Source organism: Acinonyx jubatus, chromosome C2 (assembly GCF_027475565.1).
Source record: "Acinonyx jubatus isolate Ajub_Pintada_27869175 chromosome C2, VMU_Ajub_asm_v1.0, whole genome shotgun sequence".
Lineage (NCBI taxonomy): Eukaryota > Metazoa > Chordata > Mammalia > Carnivora > Felidae > Acinonyx > Acinonyx jubatus.
Window position 1 is genome coordinate 112,391,918 of NC_069384.1, and position 6,039 is coordinate 112,397,956.

Below are 6,039 nucleotides of genomic sequence, written 5' to 3' on the forward strand. Positions count from 1 at the left end.
CCACCCTGGGAGGTAGGTGCGACTATCATCCCTAATTTTGCAAGCAGGCAACGGAAGTACAAAAATATAAGGCAACTTGGCCAGTATCGCATGGCCCATAGAATTTCCAGTGGCTTTTGACACTTTCTATACTGCCTTTCAAAAATGTTTGTAGGGGAGAAAGAGGGGAGACGGAGGGGAAAAGGGGAAGGGAGAACATAGAAAGTTTCTAAACACAGAGACAGAGAGGAGCAAAATTTGGGGAAATGTGTAAATTTTAGAAAAAAATTTAAACCAGTTGAGGGACTTTATTCCAGAGAAGTGGGTTGAGGAGGCAGTATAAAGAAAACGATCCTCAATATTATTAAGGAGCCTATAAATTAAACTTAAGTAAGAATTTTCTACTGATTAGAAGTCAGCCGTGTCAGAGCTGTATCACCCAGGGGCTTGTCAACCATCCTTCATGCAGGCTGTGTTCCTCATAAACGTTTCGGCTGGTCAAGATCCCGCCAGGTTACTAGGGCAGCGTGAGAAAGACGTGTGAGTCTGCTGGAATGCAGGAGGCCTTCGAGTGCAGATGCTCAATAAATATTGATTGATAACAACTCATATTTAGTGCTATAATGAAGATTAGTAAAACTAATTTCTAATTAGTAAATTAGAAACACATTTAATGTTAGCGTGGTTGGTATGATTCATGGCTAACACATAAAAACCAAAGTAAAAGTCAAGTTTTACACGTTCTCTCTTCTCTTTTTTTAAGGACTTTAGTGGAGATGAGCTGTCACTCGCTATTAAAAGTTCAAAGTCAAATTTGCAGTCCACTTCTGGCAAGGAAGACAGAGCTGCGTGGTATGTATTTTAATTGCTAATCTTGCTCCCATTTTATCTTATTTTTTTCCATGCTTATTTCCTCTCCATATCCACGATTTCCTTTTTAAAACGTTTATTGCACTATATGTATCTTTGAAAATGACTGCAGATTCTTTTGCAATGAGGTAAGGTACAATTAAATACATACATAAGCCAGATGTTGCTTGAAGACCCCTTGGAGATTTAGTTAAAATTGGTTCACCCCCCCAATCCAAGAACCTCAAAGTATCCCCATGATTTTGACACTTCTGTGGGCATTGTCAGTTCAGACCCATCTATTCATTTTTTTGTTTTTGTGGTTTTTTGTTTGTTTGTTTTTTGCTCATGCTTTCAACAAGTGTTTATTGACCATCTACTACACCCTAGGCATTATTATAGGCACTAGCAACACAATGGTGGAAACCAAAGGACAGCAAGTCCTTGTCCTGGTGGATCTTCCTTTCCAGCAGTCGGGAGGCAGACAAACAAGCAAAGAAGAGCAACATAATGTGTGTGAAAACATGGTTTCAGACAGCAAAAAGTTTGATGAAGAAAATGAAACAGGGTAGCGTGAGGTCCTATGATGTGGGGGTAGGGGTGGTAATTGATTTCCCCAGCAAAGGCCTCCCTGAAAGCTGACCACTGACTGGAACCTGAATGGCCAGTTGGTGGCCTGCAGATCTGAGGGACAGGTTCTGGGCCAAGGGAGCTACCAGGACCACCGCTGTGAGGCTGAGCTGAGCTGGGCATGGTGCAGAAGACACAGGGAAGCCAGTGCAGCAAGTTCAGCTGCGCTCGGGACAGAGGGGCTGCGATGAGGGAGGAGCAGGGGCCAGATCACGAGGGCTTTGTAAAAACCAAAAGAGAAAAGAGAAGTGTGAAGAGATTTGCTTCATGATTAACCACTGTCGCTGTTTTATGGCGGGAAGATTGCACAGGAGCAGGAGACCATTTCGGAAGCTCTTAGAGTTGTCCAGGCCACCAGACCTGTGATGGGGTGTTAGCCATGCAGGTAGGAGTAGGTGGAGGCAGGCTCAGTTTTGGTGAGGCTGAGAGAGAAGCCAGCCTCCAGCCTCAGTGCCCCGCCCACTCCCCTCACTGGCTTCTGCAAGAAATTCAGTTGCACCAAGATTCTGAGTTTTGGAACATTACTTAAGTTTGTGGGGCCAGAGAGAAGGGCTCACTTTGGGGAGCATGCAGGCATCTGTGATAGGGCCTCCTCTGTCTCACTGCCCTTATAAGGGTCCATGGTGCCCATGTGACAGTTCCTCCAACACATTCAGTCCTGTCCCCACTGCCAACTTCCTTGGAGGGAGCCAGCGCCTGGGCATCGGTGCCAGTTGAAGATCGTTGCAGACATATTAAATCACATGGAAACCCACCCACCTTTCACGTTAAATATTATTTACATGCGAGTTACCTTGTGGCTGGCCATGTGATAGGCTGTTGCAGTTTGCACACGTTTAATTACATGCTTGGTTTTATTTTACGGTTTACTTTTCCGTTGCCTGATCAATTTTGTTTCAGGCCTCTAACATTTTGTGGGCCATTGCAAAGCTCGCATTCTTCGTGCCTGTGGAGCTTCATGATGCAAACAGCCATGATCAGGCCTGTCCGGGTGGTCCAGGCTCGCCAAATTCTAGTGAGTGACACGGTCTCCATGTCACTGCGTGTGCACACAGGAGTGCTGTCACCTACTGAAGGTTTCCCAACATGGCCCATGGTGTAAACCCACGTCTCCCCCACACTCCCTCCTGCTCTGGGAACCCTGAGCCACTAGATAAAGGAGTTAAGCCCCGAGAGTGCAGACAGGACTTCCTGCACTGCCTGCCTTCCTCTTATTTGCAGGTTCCTTTCCACTCCACACTCCTCCATGCCCTGGGCCTTGGGTCTAGAAAAGTCAAGTCAGAGCTTGAGGCAGCAGAAATTCTGGGCCCTGAATTTCTCATGGCTGCCCCAGGGCCATGGCATGCCCTCTCCTGAGGATCCTGATGCCAGAGTCTGGGGCTGAGGGTGGAGTGTAGGCCAGAAAGAGAACGTCCTAGAAAGGGTTCACGACTACCACATTCAGGAATACTGGGGCAAAGAGATGGGAATGAAGTTGGGAACAGGAGGGAGAAAGTGGAGGGGAAGGAGCTAGCGGGAAGCATCTGGGAGGACAGGCCTGCACCAGTGCACAGCCCACAAGGGCAGCCTCGCCCACCTCTGTTCTTGCCAGGGCTGCAGTGTGCATTCCAGCAACCGCACAGGTCACCCTGCTTCATCCTTTCTAGCATTGTTCATGCCTGTCCTCCTCCCTTCTTTTCCCATCTCTGTATGTCCAGCACCCCTTGGAGACACAGGCGTCCTCCCCACATCTGGAGACTTTTGAAACTAAGACAGCAAACCGGGGAATTGAAGACATTAGCTCTGAAGTCACGCTGCTTGGGCTCAAGGGCCAGATCTGTTCATAATCATTGGTGCACCTGGGCAGATTTCTTAATGTGCTTGTGCCTCAGTTTCTCACATGTAAAACGGGGTGGTAGTAGTTCCTCCTTCACCAGATTGTGGTAAAGTTTCCTGCTAAATGCCCAGCATGTGATAAGGACTCCACAAATGCTTCGTTGTTATTATTTGAAAGAATTGTTAAAACAGGATCCCAAAATTGTGGCATATTTTCATGTTTACATTACCAAATTCTAATTCAAAACACAATGGCATATAACTGCTATTCACAGGTAATTACAAGAGTGTGTTTGTTTGTTTGTTTGTTTTTTAATTAATTCATAGCACCCAAGAGGTATTATGGTCCAATCATAGGACTTGAGTTTAGAGTTGAATGAGAAACATTTGTATCTATGACTATATATAAGACCTCTTTGCAAACAATGTCAAAATTATGAATTTGAGATCCTTTGTGAATGTGTGTCCCTATGCCAAATACTTTCCCTGTCCTTTGCTAACCCCCATTCCCTCCCACATTCATATCTTCAGATGACCAGAGCGAATAACTTCCAGTGGGAAGCTGGAATAAACTCCACTTCCTGTGTCTCTGACTTCACAATTAGATTAATAGAGTACTAGGCCTTTGATTCTATAATTGGGTGATTTATACATGTTTACATATATCAGATATATACATATACATATATTGTTTGAGATGCAAATGGAGGAGGAGAAATAACACCAGACAAACGCTTCTTTGTCCTGGAAACAACTGAAGTCAGACCAGTGTTTAAGAGATGAAGGCTTGCGGGTCCTGGCCAAAGAAGTTGGGGGGCAGAAGGGGCAGCGGAGGCAGCTTCCTGTCCTGCACAATTTTGTTTTACCTCATTTGGTTTGTGTGTCCAGTAGAAGTTGTGGGCAAGACCAGGAAGGAATGGATGATTTTCAACCGAATGACACGTCATGGCTCTAAGGGTGACTCTAAATCACAGCAGCGCCCATAATGCAAGAGCCTGATGAGGGTCGCAAAGTTAATACTGCAGCATGATTTCCCTTGGAAATACCAACGCTGTGCATGAAGCGCTTTGTGGCTGCTACCCAGGGAATGTAGCTTGCAGAACTTTAAAAACAGGAGCCTTGGCAGCTCTCCGGGAAGCTGAGATGAAAGCCTACCTGGAGTAGAGCAGACTGGCTGACCTTTCGGAGGCCCTTTTATCCTTGAGAGTCTATGGTTTTGATGTAGTGTTGAGTATTTTTCAACTTCGTCTCAAGAAGAGTCAGTGAGTATATGAAAAATAAGGTCTGGTTCTGCACTAATTCCCTCATGCATTTTTAAAAGGTTAAAAAGTGGATAAACATTGTAGTCATGCAATAAATAATAATTCTAATAAGATGAGAAATTTAGGGGCGCCTGGGTTGTTCAGTCGGTTTAGCACCCGACTTCAGCTCAGGTCACGATCTCGCGGCTCGTGGGTTCGAGCCCCGCGTCGGACTCAGTGCTGACAGCTCAGAGCCTGTAGCCTGCTTCGGATTCTGTGTATCCCTCTCTCTCTGCCCCTCCCCAACTAGCACTCTGTCTCTGTCATTCAAAGATGAATACATGTTAAAAAAAAAATTAAAGATAAGAAATTTAAATGTTTTCACTTTGCCTAAGAGCTAAAATACCTATGAAGGAATGCTTGAGGAGTGCGGGGGCAGGATACCATTTTTTTTTTCCAATGGGAGGCAAATTGTTGTTGCTCTGACCATAGTAGGAACACAGATTATTTTTGTTGAGTGAATGAGTTATTGATGAACATGGCTTTCCCTGTCTTAATATTAATTAGTTTGGAGGAAATAAAGTTAATCAATAATGATAAAAACTTTAAAAAGTAGATGACATTTATTGAATGCATTGTACCTCAATTATCTATTGCTGTATAGCAAACCACTACAAAATGTCATGGCTTAAAAGAATATTTTATTGTTTCTTAGGGTTTTATGAACTGATTGGGTTCAGTTGGTGGTTCTTCTGTTCCACATGGCATTTGCTGGGGCTGGAATGTCCAAGATGGCTGTCTGGAGCCACAGTTAGAACAGCTAGAGTTTGACTGGGTCTCTCTCTCTCTCTCTCTCTTTCTCTCTCTCTCTCCCTCCCTCTCAGAAGTCTCTCTAACTGAATAGGCTAACTTCTTCATATGATGGCTCAGGGCTCCAAGAGCAAGTGTCCCAATGGGACAAACCGCTATTAAGACTCTGCTTCTATAGAACTTTCAAGTATCTCATTGACCAAAGCAAATTATCCGACCACGCCCAGAGTCGGTGTGGGAGGGACTACACAAGGGCTTAAATCCTGGGAGGTCTGGTTCATTTGGGGCCAGGAGTGTAACGGTCAACTCTACAACCCATACGTCGCACCTGTCCCAGACATTTTACATAAGTTTATCCTCTTTAAAAGTTAAAACAACCTTGCAAAGTGGATACTACTTACAATTTTCATTCTAAGATGAGAAAACCAAGGCACAGAGAGGTTATGGACTTTGTTGCCCCCAATCACACTGGTAAGAAGTAACAGAGGTGGGAATGAATTCAAGCTGTCTAACCCTAGAGCCTGAACTTGCAAGTCTGAAGGCACAAGCATAGGAATAGAAAATTATCAGCTTCTAAAAGTAAGTAACATCTCAGAAATATATAGGTAATATTTGATTTAAAAGTTTATACATTCAAAAGCATTTATAAGGATTTTATCCTCCTCTTTCCAACAGAGGTCATATACATGTTACCTCCTAAAAGAATTGTGAACCA

At 44.3% G+C, this 6,039-nt stretch overlaps 1 long non-coding RNA gene across 1 annotated transcript; it reads left to right on the forward strand.

Moving 5' to 3' along the window:
- Positions 1–739: 739 nt before the first annotated feature.
- Positions 740–3,811, forward strand: LOC128315065 (uncharacterized). Its single transcript, XR_008297433.1, has 3 exons — positions 740–831; positions 1,761–1,843; positions 2,359–3,811. It is a non-coding gene; the product is annotated as an uncharacterized LOC128315065 (long non-coding RNA).
- The last annotated feature ends 2,228 nt before the right edge of the window (positions 3,812–6,039 follow it).